The sequence below is a fragment of the Stegodyphus dumicola genome, chromosome 5 (genome assembly GCF_044657685.1).
Source record: "Stegodyphus dumicola isolate Sdum_Otavi_A_Nest chromosome 5, ASM4465768v1".
NCBI lineage: Eukaryota > Metazoa > Arthropoda > Arachnida > Araneae > Eresidae > Stegodyphus > Stegodyphus dumicola.
The window spans coordinates 119,690,749-119,709,514 of NC_140772.1; the positions used below are offsets into that span (position 1 = coordinate 119,690,749).

At 33.0% G+C, this 18,766-nt stretch overlaps 1 protein-coding gene across 1 annotated transcript in view; it reads left to right on the forward strand.

Moving 5' to 3' along the window:
• Positions 1-18,766, forward strand: part of LOC118198298 (ras association domain-containing protein 10-like) — a 171,348-nt gene that overhangs the window by 138,240 nt on the left and 14,342 nt on the right. The window lies entirely within an intron of this gene.

Sequence of the window (18,766 nt, forward strand, 5' to 3'; positions counted from 1 at the left end):
CTGTAAAAAATCTCCAAATTTTGTCAAGAATACGTAAATACCCTTCTCCACCAATAGTAAATTACAATATGTTTCTTTTCTTTTTTTTTTTTTTTTTTTTTTCCTTTAATACGGAAAAATCATGCAAAGGGTTTACAAACAGTCACACAGATTTATACGCATATACAGTTCGACCGTCTCAAACGCTGGTGTTTAACAGCAACCCTGGCTGGCTTTCTGCCAAAACACATATACTGTTCCAAAAGGGGTGTTATGACTTGCTTTGATGTGAAAGTCCTCTTCTCCAGAAAGAAAATCATCATCCTTCCACCCTATTTTGAGAATAATTCGGTCCGAATGGCACATGCGTGTTTGCGCTCATGGTCGCGGATGAGGCGGTCGAACTTTACAAGGCAATGCTAAAATACCTGTCAAAATTCTAAAGGCAAGTAAAGGGACCGATATAAGTAGGTTTGAAATGGAATATGTGTGCGGAAATAGTAGACTGAGGCGATAGAGGGTGCTGATGAAATTACTGAGCGAACGAGTCTGCTGGCTTAAATCGTCATTTCCCGTTCCGCAAATTAATAGTTTGCATATTTTTACAAATACGAAGCTCGCCGATACGCATTTTACCTATCGGGCTGCAGATAGAAACGGTCCAACTATTCTAAAGTACAAACAGAGAATGAATGATTCCCGAGTAGTCGGCTACCGATTCGCCAATTGTAATAACGCCAAATGAGCAACATTTAACGATCTTCGTCAATTGTAACGATTCGCCAATTGTATTAACGCCAACGAGCAAGATTTTACCATCTTCACTACATCAGATGCAGTGGGCATTTCCTTAAGGACACCACGATTACCAGATTTGACATGCATGGATTTCTTCTTGTTTGAGCATAATAAGAGCGTGATAATCGAATGCCTGTGATTTATCTTAGGTCCTATCTTCTTCCCTTCTACGTGATCGACTTTCCCAAACCAGTAGATTATTTAAATCATTTTATGGGCAGTTATGCCGATGATACCGTCTTGGCAGTCAAACCAGCAAACGCAAACCATGCGATTCGAAAGCTGCAAGAGTTAATGCCAATAATTGAAGACTAGTGCACAAAATGGAGAACATCCATCAATGCCCATAAATCTCAATTGTTAATTATTCGTAAAAAGCATATGAATATTTTACCTAAGAAAAACCTGACTCTTTTTTTTATGAAATTATTCCAAAAGTTGGCGAAGCCAAATCTTTGTATCATTTTAAATGACAAACTTCATCGGAAGGATCTCATCGAAAATCTTAAGAATAAAGCAATAAATATCATCAACTGCCTTTCCCCAATAATTGGTAATTATTTAAAATTATATTTAAGATAGAAACGTCTCGTTTATATCTCAATTGTGCATCCAGTCCTTACCTATGCTTCACCGACATGGGCAAGTCGACCAGCAAGTGCAAAATAAATATCTGCGCATCATTTCTGCATATCTGCGCAAGTACACTTCTACGTGCGCAATCAAAAATTGCACGACAACCTCAATATTGAAACAATTTATAAGTTTCTCAACAAAATCAATAGACATTTCTACAAAAATTCTACTACTTGTAACTTGAATTCCATGAATTCACGATTCCTTGAAAAAGTGTATATATGGTCACTTTACTTAACCTGTTCCGCCAAACTAAGTTAATGGCACTTGGAAACTAAGTTAATGGCCAAACTAAGTTAATGGCACTTGAACTATGGGTTAGGAAGTCATCCTAGTCATTGCTAGCAATCTGACGGTTAGGCCGCCTTTCTACATTTTACATTAATCTAGTTTCTTGGATATAATTATTTTCATTCACTTGCTTCATTATCTCTAAGATGCCCTTGTTGCAGTAATAGTCCGTGAACAGTCTATTCACAGGATATGTGATGTAGTCGGAAGGAAAGAACTGCTGTCGAAGGTGTTCTGTCAGAGGGCAGGAGAGCAGGTAATGAGTGTTACTGGATACTATTTGCAGGAATTATCAAAATCTGATTACTGGCGCGCACGCGGTATAGAGGTTAGGGGAGCCTACTGCGGCACTAAACGGCCGAACGCTCGAGAAGGCATAGTTGTAACTGTCCGTCCTTTATAAGGAAGTAAGGGTGTTGTCCTGTTAGGCGAGTCCATAATAAAATGACCACCACTTGTGGCCTTACACGTGGACAATGTTGAATAGGTAAGTGAACGCGATTGGATTAAAAAATTTAAAAAAAAAAATTATATTACTTAGCTAATATTTTGGTGAATGTACGTTATAAAGCTGTTCTGGGGTTCTTGTTCCTAATTCACATACAAATGATATGCTTATTTCAGAAAATATTTTAAGTAGTTTTTTTTTGTTTTTGTTTATTTCTTAGTACTATGCTGAGAAAATTTTCATATAAGTAAGAGGGCATTTTTGCTTATTTGAAGTAAAGAAAATGTTGCAATCGCGAAAAATTTCGGCTATCATATTTCAATGAAAATATCTATTTTTGACTGCTTTCGAATCCATTTAGACGATTTTTTTTCCATGACATCTGTACTTACGGGCAGAATAAAGGACTCTTTCTTTCCAAAACGGATTTAAAGTGAATTTTCGTGATGTCTGTACATACGTTCTCCGTATCTGGCATAACTTAAAATCGATTAGCCGTAGAACATTGACATTTTGTATATGGGACTAGTATAACATCTAGTTTAGTTATGATTCTCTTTTTTATTGCAGTCGGTTGCACCAAACACATATTTATGTAATAATTTCGTTAATGCGTCGATAGAACTTAGTAGAGTGTTGATCGTTAAAACATCATTTTTATTTTAATCATGAAGAATTATTCAGAAATGCTACTTTAATTGAAAATAAGAAATTTATAGGTCTTTTGTCAATTTGTTCCAATTATATTAAATTTTTTCATAAATGGCCGTCATATTTTATATCTTACATAGCCCCCTGTTCAAGGAAGAAAAGTCTTTTGAGGAAAATTTTGAGAAAAGGGCATTAGCGAAAGTAAAGAGAGAGCAATTTTATACACTGTCTACAATTTCAATCAGAAAGCAAATGAAGTGCTTCAGAAACACAGCTTTGAGGTTTCACTATGCCTCATCATTTGGTTCATGAACTTTCTCACGTTTGAACATACAAAAACCCATAAAAATGTGATTTATAAATATGAAGCAAAATATTACGTGACCTAATAACGTAATATTATATAATCTAATACCCAAATATTATTTGATTTGTAAATTGAATTTAGGGTCCACCTTGAAAATCTCTAAACTTCTAAAGTTTTTAAAATATTTTCTCCAAACAGCATAAAATGTTCTGAATTATAAGTAAAAGTTTTTCTAAAAAAGTATGGAAGTATCAAATTTTAAGTATCAGTAAAAGTAACAGTTTTTCTACAGAATAATTTTAGAAAGTTCAAAGTTCTTGAAAGGCGCATATCTTGAAATAATGTGCTAAATTTTTCAGTTTTTTGTAAAAACTAAATGTGACAACCAGTGTAAAATAAAAATGTTTTCAGTATATAGTTATGAATTTGCATTTTACGCAGTGTAAAATAAAAACAGATTTTGTTATTGTAGAGCTATGTAGTAACTAATATATAAAAAGAAACAAAGGCAATGTAATAATAAACTTTGTCGAAACATGGCAAGACTTTACAAGCGAATCAGCATAGTTACTTGCTAATGGCTGTGGAATGCTTAAATACAATTACGCATAAGAATCTCACTTCCTTATAAAAGGTAACTGGTTTTTAGTATTGTATGATAAAGTTTTAATTTAGTTTTATGGCCATAAAAATTCTTAAAATGGCGCACTAAAAATACAAATAACTATACAAAAATTAAAATTTAATCTTCTAAATAATCTAAATTTTAATTAAAATTAAAATTTAATTCATTAAGATGAATAACTTGTATCCTCAAATTGTACCTTAGAAAGTTAGTAAACAGGATCTAACGTTACCCTACAATAATTAATAATAATGTTACGAAATGCCCAGCTTCCCCGCAAAGCTGGTTTAGAATTGCCAGAAAATAGCAAGAGAAGGCGGGATTGTCATATTTGGCGCAAAATTGCCCATTTGGCACCGAAATTGGTTATATGCCATAGACGGATGGAGAACATTCTGGAACGGATTCTCACCAGTTTGGCCCAGAATGTTCTCGAACGCCAGCCAAAAGCTATAGAAACCCTGCTGGTACGCGGAGAGTTAGTTAGTATCGAGTGAGAGTGCTTCGTCTAGAGTGCGAGATTGTGAGTCTCGAGAGAGTCAATCCCTGCGGAGTCGATCGAGTTGACAGCCGGGCAGCGAGTGCCGAGTGGGTCGTCGATTGCACCGAAAGAGTCTCGTAGTGTATCGCGGTTAGTGCACCGTCGAGACAGTGTGTTGAGCTCCGGGAACGACTGAACCGAAGATTCGGGAGCTCTGCTCTGTGTGTCGTCGAGTGCATCGCGAGCTATTCAAAGCTTGCCTTGTTCGCGGAGTTAGCGCATCGAGTGAGTATCATCAGTGCATCGTCTGAGTGTATCGTCGAGTTTTAACTTGAGTTGAAACTCTGAGAGCGATCAACGGAGTCGGGAGCTGTACTGTAGTGCTTTACCTTGAAGCTATCTCCACCGTTATAGCCTGATAGCCGGAAGGTTGTGTTGCTGATTATTTGAGCGTGTTCGTCGTAGTTGTTCGACGACTGTAAACATGTCTTTGGAACTCCCCTGGGAAATACTGGCGAATAAATTGTGTTTTGAATCTTCGTCAGGTTTTGTCGCCAATCACTCCAAATCCACGAACCCATACAACGTAACAATAATAATAATGATGGTGATGATGAGGATTACGGCAGTAATAATGGTATTCAAATGTGTGTAGTTTTTTGTATGTGTGTGTGAGTGTGTAGTAGCACTTTGTATTTTAACTAAGGTCAGAGGACTGTGACTGGTGAAAAAACGCTACTATTCAGGTCAGTCGATGACTATAGCTTCTAATACAAAAAGAAATTTAATTTTAATTTAAAATTAGGAGTATTTCTCGGGGACAGCTGGCGTGTGCTATAACTGCTTGTACCTTCTCTAAGGAAAGGATGCAAGGAGTACTACACATAGTGTAAAAAATCGGGTCAGATTATAGCGGAGGTAAAGGCCATCTCTGTAGAATCTGGTACGTATCCAGATTGCAATATGTTGAGCAGAGTTTTCCCTCTTCTCATCTCCGGACTTTGATCAAAGTACACAACAAATTTTGAACGAAAAATCTCTTTCCGTTGACAGTATCTTTAAACCTGTGCAGCAAGTTCGAAAGTAAATGAGTAAAAGAAATCCCGGAAGTTACATATTATCCAGAATGTATTGATTTGAATGCCTCATCAAAAGTGCTTCGAGACGAAAGAACTATTCGTTGATCCATTAGAACGCAAACGTTTTCATGGGCATTTAGTATTAGTATCGAGTTAGTGTAAAGTGGGTCAGGGTCGGTGCTCGAAAATTATCAGATATTGTGTTGCAAAACTGAAGTGTGTCTGCTGAAAACGATGCCATTTACTTCATTTATCTGTGTAGTGATTTCAATAACAACGTGAAATTAAAATTTCTTCAGTAATAAAAAAAGGGAAAGAAAGTCTAGTCGCCGTGCAGGATTAAAACAAAGCGTTCTGAGATTATAAATACTACTGCAACTATTACGCACTCTTTTATGCTGCCTGAACTTGTTAGCTGAAGGAGATCTCTCCTTTACTTACTTCTGTTCATCAATAAAAATGTAATACATCATAAATTTAACAAATAAATTAATGAAATACATTATAAATGTAATGCATTTCAAATTGGGGTTTGTGGACTGCCTCCGATGTGCCTTCCTCTGCTATAGATTAATTAATAAATAATAAAGATACTTGTATGTTCGGATTATCAAGTGATTAGTGATTTTTTTTTCAAAAGTTACATCTAGTAAGACGTCACCAGTGTGCCAGCAATTACCACTTATCTACACCACAACAATTTCCAGCTATAATTATTAGTGATTGGTTCTAATAAATCATTTCAGCTTATTTTCCCTTATTATTACTATTATTATAAATACACACACACACACACATATATATATATATATAATTCATCGCTTTAATTAAATTTCTGTTCCTTGGAGATGATATAGGAAAAAGTTTTTTATAATACTAATATTACTGCTACTACTACTACTACTACTACTACTACTACTAATAATAATAATAATAATAATAATAATAATAATATATACTCTCTTATTCGGCTCGGTTTGCTATTTCCTTTTTTCTTATATACTGGTAAACTCTAAATTTTTTGTTTTAAACTTGATTGAATTATGGTTTTCTTATGTCCATGCTAAGGATTTTACGCCCTTAGTTAATCTGCATGCAACAGTTGCAGAATTATCAACAGTTTAAAAGTTTAAATGGGGTTAAGCCTAACGGGAAGCGAATTTGTTTACATTTGAAATTCTTGTACAGTATAGTGAATTCAGTAAGTTTATGCAACAACTTCAGTGTCGCTTTTCTCAGTCGGACCAAAAGTTAACTTTAAATTTTAATGCGCCAAAAATTGTGTCTTTTTTTCTTTGTCGAGTTGCTTGTTTTTGAGTAAAAACTCTTAATTTTAATTTAGAAATCAAACAACAAAAGTCAGCGTTACATTTCAAATTCTCACAGAACTAGTTTCAATGGTTTTACCGAACCATCATCCTCTTCCAAAGTGCAAATGAAAGAGATAAGAACTGTTGGACAGGAAATAAACTACTGTCGCTATCTATTGACGAAACAAGAAAACTAAAACATAATTTCCTTAAAGGCTGAATTTAAATATGAATTGGAATTAGGGTCGTTAACTGGAATAAGAAGACATCTTTGAATGTGGAAAGCCTCTAGAAAATCTAATTCACCAACGAAAGATATATATATATTTTTTTTTTTTGAATAATTTTGTTGTAACTTTGTTGTTTGACTTAAATTAATATTTATTCGGCGTGATATTGTAACCTAAATTACTCTTAACTTTATTTTAAAAACAAAATAAGCGGACGCGTCGGGAAATCGGAACGGAGAATAGAGACTAAAGTTTTTGACATAGTTTATTTAAATCATAGAAAAATTTGTCGCGCACACTTTCAATTGTCTGTTTCGGCGAAACGCGTAATGAAGTTGGCTTAGTTCGAAATTCATTAAAAAAAAATTTCCCTTGACGAGCCAAAATGAACTTCGAATTGGGCTAATTAACCATTTACCGCTTCTTAATTTTTATTTTTTATTTTTATATTTATTTTTACCTCGATCAATTGATTAGTATTTTACTGTGTTTTAAATCTACTTAACACGTTTAGCATATAGCTTACTATTTTTATTTTTACCTCGATCAGTTGATTAGTTTTTACTGTGTTTTAAATCTACTTAATTCATTTAGCATATAGTTTACTGTTTTTATTAATTTTATTTGTAAATATTCAAATGTTGTATATTTCTCTTTTTTCACACATTTCATAGCAACTAAATATGCTTATGTTGAAGTTTTCACGGAGCCACAGTTTTTGGTAACTTTTTAGCGTGCGTACTAAATTTCTTCTAATTTCCTTAATTTTGCAGCACAATGCGCAAAATGTTTTGACCACATAGGTCTTTTTTCGTTTGTTCTTACCACTTAACTTTTTAAATTATATAATATCTCTCTCTATATATATGTAGGAAACGAAGTGCTTTTTAACGTTAGGAACATTTTTAAATAATTACAATAATAGTGCAAATGCTTATTTCCAAGTGGATTATTTTAATGTACTATTATTAAAAAACAAACATTTAAATTAAGGAATGCATAGATTAATTGATTTTAAGTAACTAGGTTTGGCATAGATTAATTGATTTTAAGTAACTAGGTTTGTTAAATTTTAGAGCTAAATTGAAGATCTTTTATGCCTATCAACTGGCAGTGCTTTGAGAACTGACTTTTGCGAGATCGCACGGAAAGTAAATTAAAGATAGTATGATAAGTATTATGATAAGTAAATTAAAGATATACATGACGTTTCGTGTATTTATCAAGTTGCACAGATGACAAATGCATAGTACCATAATACAGATAACGCAAACGGTAGAGAACCATAATGCAACTAACGCAAACGGTTAGAAATTTTGGGAAAATTCCAGTAAAGAAATTTCTGACGTCATTATCTATTGAATGCACAGAACATCATGCCGCTCAAACGGAGTAGTGGATCGTGACTCTGACTACCCAACCGAAGGACCCGGTTCGAATAACGGAGAAGGCATTTATGTTTGAAATTGTATAGTGTCTTTGCAGCACGGAGACACACAAAATATATGGCGAACCGAAAAATCCTCTATTGTGGATTAGTGATAGTGGAAGAGGGGTTGGAGATCGCTCAAATCCCCCCCCCCGCGGTGCTGTCCCTCAAAATGGGGGGGGGGGGGAACGTACAAAATCAGAGGCTCTTGCCAACGACAGGCGTAATCTTGTACTCCTTGTCTCGATGCATTTCGTGGGCTTATAAATTTCGTGGGTTTCATGGGTCAGAGAAGACACATTAGTCACAACAAGCACAACATAAAACTTCATACTGTACCGCTGGAGTGTTTTTTATTTCCTGAATATTCTTAGAACTTCAGAGGTGTTTATTAGACCTTGATATGATACTCTTAGGAGCAACATCATGAATATCTATCAACTTAAAAAGAGGAAGGGCAGCAAGACATATCCTAACGTTTGATATCTATGAACCATCTAATGTATACTTATGAGTATGCATTAGTATGAGTATGTCTTTGCTCATTCATTTTTTCAATCATCTGCCCTTTTTCCTCTTAACGCCAAACATTCTAACCGGAAAACTAAGGAGATATTTTTCACAACTGCAGCAAATTAGATTTAAAAAAAAAAAAAAAAAAAGAAAAGAAAAGAAAAAAAAAAAAAAAAAAATAAAAGAAAACAGAAGTTCACCGCTTCGAATGTGACATAATAATACGTAAAACACCTGATGAAAAGATGGACAATTAGCACTTCCCTTTAAAGCATGATGTTGAATTTAATCGCATATTTAAATTCCGTTAAACGCTGAACTTCTTACATACCGTCACGTCCAGAATAATGAACAATATCCTACACGTCCTTGCGAAAAAAAAAAAAAAAAAGAGAACAAAACCGTATGTACAGAGAAGAGAGTAATCAGCAAACACATAATCTCACACTTCAGAAACGAAGTACAGTATCGATGATTAAAAACCGCAAGACCAGGCAAGGGTGTGGTCAGCTGACCAGTGTCTGAGACTTCCGCAATCTCTGGTTCAACCTTGGCCTTCAACTAAAAGGCCATTCTCCTTGCTTTTTCTTATACGAAAAACGAGATGGTGACGTCATACTCTTCTTACCCTCTCTCTGGTGGGTGGTCCGAACGGGTCCCTCTCAAGAAATTTCTAAGATTAATGATTGTTGTTGGTGAGTTTGTAAATCACACCTGGACGGGATCTCGCCTCTGCAGAGGCGGTGATCCTCCGCTGTCGGACAATTCGTTTTGAAGCACAATTAAGCTTTCGATACACCGTGATTGGACGCTTTATCTATCACAGATCGAAATTAAGTTAGGGATAAGGTAAGATCTTTTACGAATAGGCATTAAAAAAGCTATTTCCCAGCTGATAATCATCTTAAACACTGCACTGAAAGATTAAAAAATTAGAAGCTTCCTGTAAAATGAAATCTGTTTAGATGTATCTTAAGAAGTGTGTGTAGTCTTTTTATGTATATATGGCAATTTCCCCAACAGGATTAATAATTGCAACCGTGGATAAGAGGTCACACATTGCATCTAAACAAATAAAAAATATATATTATATAATTAAATATATAAACTAATATATGTATATATATGTATAATATATAAACTAATATTATATAGTTAATATAATATAGTTAAAACTAAAAGTAAACAGGCAAAAGAAAAACAAGTGGGAAAATAATATATCATAAAATTAAGCAAATTATTAGTATTTCAAATTATAATTTTTTTTTTAAAATTAAACCTAAAAATGCAGCGCAAATAATATTTGCTATATCATATTAATTAAATATAGCGGTAAAAATGACAAAAAAGTGGGATAAGCTGTATTATTATCTTCAGACCTTTACGTTGTCAAGAGGAGGTAAAGGCCTTCTTCAGCACTTTTCGCGGGCAGATTTATTCTGTTTCTGCAAGTTTAAAATTAATCAATTTACTTGATAAAAGTACGCAAAACTTAAAATTTCAGATTATAATTTAACACAGGGGATTAACCAGAGTATAATTCTGCCTGGAGGGGATTTTTTTAATTTCAGGGGACAGGTTGTCAGCCTTTTATTTAGATACTAAGTACTTAGTTTTACTATAAACTACGACTATAAAACTACTTTTATTCAAGTTTTGGTATTTATCAAGATTTTGTATACTTTTCGTTGTATAATACATAAAACACATTAAAAAATAATATAAATCCATATATATATATATATGTGTGTGTGTGTGTGTGTGTGTGTGTGTATTTTTCGAGTTTTTGAAAGGAGAGCGAATAATCTAGCTATTGTGAAAGAAATGCATGTGGTAAAACAGGCTGAGAATCACTGGTCTAAGATCTCGAAAAATTTAGCATTAAAATTTTCAAAAGTTAATAACAATTTAAGAATGAACAAACCCCTCTTCCTCTGCCCCCAACCTTTCGAGAGGACTTTCAGCTCGCTTGATATTTAGAGTGCCCCGAAACCCCACAGACATTTACAAACATCCATACTACACTATACATTTACATCCATGCCTTCTCCGGAATCCACTATCCCGCTAGGGCGGCGGTTTCTTGGGTCGACTGCCTATCCCAATGTAGAGCTAAAACCGTGTCCGATCGTTAAATAAAACGGAGAATATTTGTCATAAGGGAGTTAAATATTTTGTGTTTTATTTTTCATAATGAGTACAAAGTTTTCCTGAATATAAATATACAAATTGATGGATCGTATAAAAAATTAGATTTTTGTAAACTTTACAAAAATATTTTTTTTTTTTTTTTTTTTTAATTTAGTCATTTCAAAACATGAATATCTAATCATTTGATACATTTTTTGTGATTAGAAATATATGTCTATGATCAATGGTTGCGGAAATAAAGGCCGAGTAAGGGTCTTTCATAGATACGGTGTGTAAGGTAGTACATATTCACATTATGATTATTATGCAAAGGAAATGTAAAAATTACATGAACGCGAGTAATAATGTATCACAATAATTAAGTTGTGTGTACGTGTAACAAAATCGATCAGAGTAGTTTCCTTGGAATGAACGTAGAGATTCACTTTTCTGCCTACAACTTGGCGTGATGAATTGCTTTTTACACTCATCGCTATTAATCATCAACGAAATATGACATAATAATCAACTTTTCGAAGATAAATTTATAAGTTCATGCCTTTGTCTGAGTGAAAAGACTTATGATATACTGTGGAACTGCTGACATGTTTCCAATTTTTCTTTTTAAATGATGCAAGTAAAAGATGGCTATGCATTAGTTAATAATAATAAAAATTATATTTTGATTAAAAAGATGTCGTATTTGTGGCGCAATAAACGCCATTTTAAAATTACTAGCATACAATAATAAAGGATCTCATGGGTATGGGAAGAAATTTTGGTCAGTCGAAGCAAGAGATATTTTCCACGTGATATCAACATGATAACTTATGAAGCATTATCGCCTTCCCCCGCACTTGCTGTCATGGTGTAAGTATGGGAGGGTTGCAGTTCGAATCCTAGAGAGAGCATTGCTGATTTTCCGTGTTTTCTGCTTCGATGAGCGCAATAGCTCTGCAGTTTTGTATCAGTTATGGTAAAAAACTGAAAACCTTCGAAACTATGTTATAAAAGTATTTTGTTTTACTTCCTCGCAGAGTACATTTTTCTGAAAAATACATCAATTCACATCGTGTAGCTCAAGAAACCATATATAAAATAATAAAAAAATACATTATTTTAATTCTTTGATCCTGTTGATTTTTTAATTCCTTGATACTCTCGATCTTGTTGTTCTTGATCTGTCAAACGACTTTTTCAGCTTATAAATAAAACTTGTTTAAATATTTTGTAAATAAATAGCGCTTTCCTGAAGTGTGAGTGAATATAGTTACAAATGACATATTTTCTGCAGAAATTTAGAGAGTATTCAAAATAAAAATTCTCCAGATTTATTGCTATTATTTAGTGCTCAAAATTGTAGTAAAGTATACAAGAGCGAATGCAATTCGTTATACATAGTCGGTATTCAGTAGTAGGTTGTACATATTTCTTTATCATTAAACAATTAAATGTTAGCTTAAAATTAGAGACGGGGGTGAAAAAAATCCCACCTTATTTGGGATTAGAGTTTGAATAAAACTCGAGCGATTTCGAGGGCTATCAGAGGCAGGTTCCTTTTCTTCAGGAGGAAAAATGATTTTGCAGAAGGGGTAACAGCGACGACTCTATTTATATCAAAAACAATGGGCGAAGCAAAGTGAACGCGAATGTAGCATCATTTGTCTAGGAAAATAGTTATAAAAGAATTAGATAATATAATTATAAACGCTCTGGAGCTCTAAAATTCTAAAAAAGAGGCTTAAATCCTAAAAAGAACCACAGCTTTAATTAAAACTTTCATTTCACGGAAGATAAAAAATTTAGGTTTATGTGTTCTACTACAGGGCGTCTTTAAAGAGGGAGGTTTTACAAACTTAGCTAGCCGACGTTCAATATAATGACTACTCCATATAAAGACTACTTCATTAAAGTGATCGGTACAAAATAACTCCTAAAGATAGTATAATAAATCGACTTTTCTGTAGTGAGCATTCCAAAGTCCTTTCCTGTAAGACAAGAAATGTTGTTATAACAAACATCAATAATTAGTTCAAGTCATTAGTTGAGATGATAATTTTAAATTTTAAATTTAGTACCTATTTAACTATAGCAAAAAGGTGTTCACGTAAAAATAAAATTATTGCCCATAGCTTACAAACTGCTTGGGCATCTATGAATATTTTGTTCTGCATGAGGAGTAATGAAAAACTGCATTTGAATAATTTCCCATTCAATAATAATTCCCTCAGATTAGGTCATTTCTATAAATCTTTATTTTTCTCATTTCGTGTTTTTAATGACACTGTCAGTTTGCATTACGCCGCTATGCTTTCAAAACATCTTTGATAAATTGATTAGTTAAGTAACATTCGAAATAAAATGATGTCTTAGGCAGATAATTATTTAAGCATCAAACATTAGTGATGTTTAAAAATTAACCAGGGCGTGTCCTGAAATTAACATGTTAGCTTTAGATTTCGGAAAACGTCCGATGCTTTGACACGTAAATAAATCATCCTGTGGTTTTAAATAGAAAGCGGCCCACTTGTACGAATAGCTTGTCATACAAGCAGAACACATTTTGATTGATGATATCCTCTTATTTCTTGTGAAACCGTAAACCTAGCCAAGATGTTCATTTTACACTGACTAAATGCCACGCGGAAAAGAGTTAACAGTTTCTTGAGCACTTACAATGAGCGACATCGTCACTTAACAGGAAAAGATACTTCAATCATGCGCGACTTTTCATTAAATTCGCATAAAAGCAAGGAGTTAGTCAAATGTCTAGATAATTGTGATTGATGCTTGAATCGCGACTGATTGGGTAGAAGAAAATGGATTTTTCATATCATAAAGACGGTTCAGGTACGTTGAAATTTCATTGCATTCACGTATGTAGAGCATAAACATCATAAAATGTCTAAATAGAAGGAAGAGGTTAATGCAATTTTAATGAAGCTTGAAATAATGTTTCTTAGAAAAGCAGATCTGAAAATAAATAATAAAAATCGTATATAGATTTCTCGCAGTCTTCACAATGATTCCACTGTAGAAGAAAAGCTAGGTTGTTTCCTAGCTAGGTTCTCATCTCTCTTTTGATAAAAAACATCATATTTAATAATCAATTCAAATTAATGGCATATTGTTGATTTTATAGGGAACTGTTTATGAAATAAAATTTAATGAACAAGATATTTTACTAGCAACTCAAACATTAATTTATATAAGAAAGAAACACAATAAATGTATTCATATGTACTTAATTAAGCATAAGTACATTTAAAATAGTTTATCATGTCCCTTGTTTTAATTTATAGTATTTAACTATGCCTGTTTTGCTTATTACATTACATCTTATAGCAATTTTTCATCTTTTGGTTTACCTAATGTTCTTAAATGCTGTCTAAATTCATCTGGTTTAAACTGGAAAAATTCAAATATTGTTTGGCGTTAATATGAAATTAAATAGTTCCAATACATTTCATCAGGAGTAAAAATTGCGTAGATTTATAAGGTATTCCCTTCCCTCTTTCCGCATACCTTCGTGGTATAATTGGAAGCATACTCGAGTACGTTCGTGGTATAATTGGAAGCACACCTTCGTATTCGAGAGGTAAATATTTCGTTTCAAGGCACTGCATATTTTTTACGTCTCCTGCGTCAAAAATCCTAATGTAGGATTGCCCCCCGAACTAAAAAGTAGAGCACGATAATTCGTCATCACCAGGATTTGGCAACTGGGTTCCCTCATCCACAGTGATCCTTTAAAAAGGAGGAGTATATAAGGTATTTTCTCCCTCCTTTCCGCATGCCTCGATGGTGTAATTGGTAGTATACTCGAGAAGTCCAGGGTTTGAGTCCCGGAAAGGGATTGCCCATTTTTCACGTTCCTGCATGGATGGCATAATTTCGCGTTCCAGCATAATGACTCTACAGATATATAATTGCAAATTTTCTGATTGCTTTTCTAATATACTACTAATTGTACAAAACTCTCTTCGTGATAAACATTTACTTAATAATAAGACAGATAGTGTATGCATTGCGGTGTAATAGAAAGGGATTCATTTCTTGCTCACAGCTGGCTGATGGACTTGAAAAGAAAAGCATAGATAGAACCAGTATGCGTGATGAAACTCATCTCTTACCGTTTTTTGCATATTTCTTGATTACCTCTCTCATGATCTGCTAATCATTCAAACCACATGTCCCCTCCAGTACAAAAGACCTTTATAGGATAACAATGCAATCATCAACAAAGCGCCCCGGAGTGTGTCACGAAACCTAACATCTCGATCGATTCCGGGCGACGCCTCATCGATTCTTTCTATTTTCACGGGTGATTTTTTTTTCTTTTGTTGTGTGTTCATGAGTTACATAATACCTTATGCAAATGCAGCTCATTCTGGATTAACCGTAACCTTCCAGTTACAATCCGGAAATCATAATGTTGGCAGATCCTGTGTAACAAGCTCATGCGCCACAAGAATAATTTATTCATTGTGTCTTCTAAAAGATATTATCTATTAACAGAAGGGAACTGAATATCAATTGTCTGCTAATTGCAAAGAAATTAGGGTTCAATCTTGTTATACATAGGTAGTGTAATTCTTTCGTTGTTATTTAATGACGAAATTCGTTAAGCAAAATTGAACACTGAATTGTGGTTTGAGATAAGATTTTATTGTTTTACAGGCGAAGACTGCAAATGCGCTTTTATTCACCACTTAATAAATAGCTTGGTTTACGATTTACTTTAAAGACGTGATAAAGTAGATCATGTTATTTAATCTGCCAGTGCATCTAAAGAAAAGAATTACAAGCATGAATACCATATCTAAAGACTTCTACATTATTACCAGTATTAGTATTGCCATGAAAGGAAAGAATTTTAAATCTTTAAGAATTTCGCTTTATATTAAGGAATAATGCTTTTTTTATGTTAGTCATAAAGTATATATAAATAAGCAAGTAAAGATCGAATAATTATGATACTGAGAAAAACAAGTAACTGGAAATCTAATCACAAATTGTTCACGTTATTAAGTCTAAATTATAAGTCTGCGAGTTTGAAATAATTCGTTTTAGATGATCGAATATTTTAGGATACAGAACATTTCAACAAGTTTAGCGCAAACTAAACATTACATGAAAAACTTTCGTTTAGACATAAAACAAACAAACAAAAAATCATTGATTTTAATCATTTGAAATAATTTCAAGAATCATGTAACACCTATGCTGAATTGATATATTAAATATAAGTTCTTAATCGGCAGCACCTTATGAATTGGGCAGCAATATAAATGAACTGGGCAGCACCTATACTGAATTAATGCAAAATAATATAGGTTCTTATAACCGGACAGGTTAAGAAGTCCGGTTACTTAAAGCATAAGAAAAATTAATTTAGGCGTCTTATATATAATATGCACCGTGTTCAGCAATTCAACAAATAAAATCGTTAATTATTTCTAATATATATATATATATATATATATATATATATATTGTTTTGTTTATTTCTATATAAATATTTTTATTGACCAGTTAGACAGTGATATATCACAGAACAGGGTAAATTGTTATATCGTCACGTGCGTATGGGTTTGTAATAGACTGAATGCATACAGAAGAGACAGGATTTGTTTTCGCAAAAGAAATACTCTACAGTTCTGGAACTTTTCACAAAAGTACTTGTACAGCTCTACTCAGTATAAAGGCACAATCAATAGTTACCACTTCAAATTACTAAGAATATTAAACACAATGCAATGCTAAGTATATCTAAAGAGCGAAATTCGCACGTATATCTCTCAATGTTCCGAAATAACTGAGAAATGATGCTTTCCGGCCTTATACAGTTTCCCCCGCCCCCGCCCACACACACACGCGGCCGAGAAATTGGCGATATCTTGCCATCTTGGGAAAAAAAATTAGTCGCCAATACCATGGCTAGTATGGCGATATTTCGGCAATTTAGCGAGATACCCATTTATATCAATATTAAATAGACTTGCCCCTGTAACCTTATTTTTCCGTCAGAGCTTCACTCTTTTCGGACTTTTCATGTTACGTTATACAAAATTCGTAACAATATCTTTTAAAATACCTGTTGCCAGAAGAAAGAATAATAACCAACTAAATAAAATATTATTCAACAAATCAGTTAATTATTAAATAGAAAATACAATTAAATAATCGAAAGCCTTTTAAATTATAGGTATTTATTCAGACTGCGCCATTATGACGTGAAAAATTCAAATAGATTTTACACAAGTAAGGTGTGAAAAAATGCACGTTTCCCATTTATTTCGTCAGTCAGTCATTTCGGAATAGAAGAGACCATGGGAATAGCTTAAATATTAGTTGAAACTGAAGTCCAAACTTTTATAGATATTAGCATATATTATGGTATTTTCTGAAAGGTCTTACCTCCTCCCCTTTTTTTGTGTAGGTGTTTTTCCTTTGATAAAATATCCCCCATGTTTAGTCACAGTTTTTGCATCTCATAAGTCCTAAGAAATCGATAGGCCAGTATAATGGCCAAGCCGGTATAAAGTGTTACTATTTTTACAAAGGGAAAAAAACTAAATTTAATATGAGACTTAAAGAGCTATTACAAATTAAAGGTAGGATTTTATTTTATTTATAGTTTGCTAACATGTTGTAGCTTAATTATGTTTCAGTTACGTTGTAATAAGGATGTAAATAAAAGCACAATTGATTACGAACGGGTACGCAAGATAAACTATATATTTTTATATTTGTCAAGAATGTTTTAGCAAGAATAAAAAAGTCATTAATTGGAAAATATTTGCGTCTGCTTTTATATGAAACGACTTTCTTCGATGAATTTATATCCTCATCAATAATGACTTTATTACATACATAATAGTTGTTTATAATCAGTAAATTTAAGTAAATGCTATTGTTATTTATAATTGCAATGCTAATTAATACAAGAAATTAAATATATTCCCAGGAAGCTTTCAATCATTGCATTAATCTTTTGGCGAGTCTTAGCTATTCTGCACACATTCAGTCCACAATAAGTTCATAAGAAAGGATTTATATGCTAAGGTGTTGCGTTTAATGCTTATATCGATATTCGAAACTGAAGGTATTGAATCTGTAAATACTGACATCAGAAACAGGAGCGATATCAAAAGCGGTCAAGCATGACTTCATTCCTTTTGAACCATCGCCTAATTTAGATGTAGAGGTAATTATCACAAAGTTGTTCTGGAATGCAGCTCATGAAGGTTTATAAATACCAATGCGATTAAATTAAGGTATGGACATCGGTTAAAGAATAATTGTTTCTCGCCTCATTTCACTTTTTAAATTCATCTTATCTAAAGCATAATATTGCAAAATAATTTGTAGTAATATATATATTCCAAAGATTCGGAAAACTGGAGAAGCAATAAATGCTATAATGAATTTTATTTCCATTTTAGTTATATACATTAGGAAATGTTTCACATGCTCTTAAAAGTGTATTCTAACTTATTTGAGTAAAATCCAGTATTGGCACTATAGTCTAATTTACTTATAAATTAAAACGATGAATAAAAATTGTTAGCCTGTGAAGTAAACAAGACTTTTAAACGAATTTAATTCTCTTAAGAGTTTGATATAAAAAAAGCAAACTTAATCCATTTCAAATAGCTAAACATAATCGTATATAAATCTAAATTCATTTTTATATTTTGCTATTTACAAATGCAAACATAGAAACAGTATATTAACGTAAAGCCTAAATTATTATAGCTTTTTTTTTTTTTTAGTTTTATGTAATTTTTGGTGTTACAATACAGTTTGTCTTCTTATTCGTTGGTAACTTTCGCGTAACTATAATAGAACCAGTT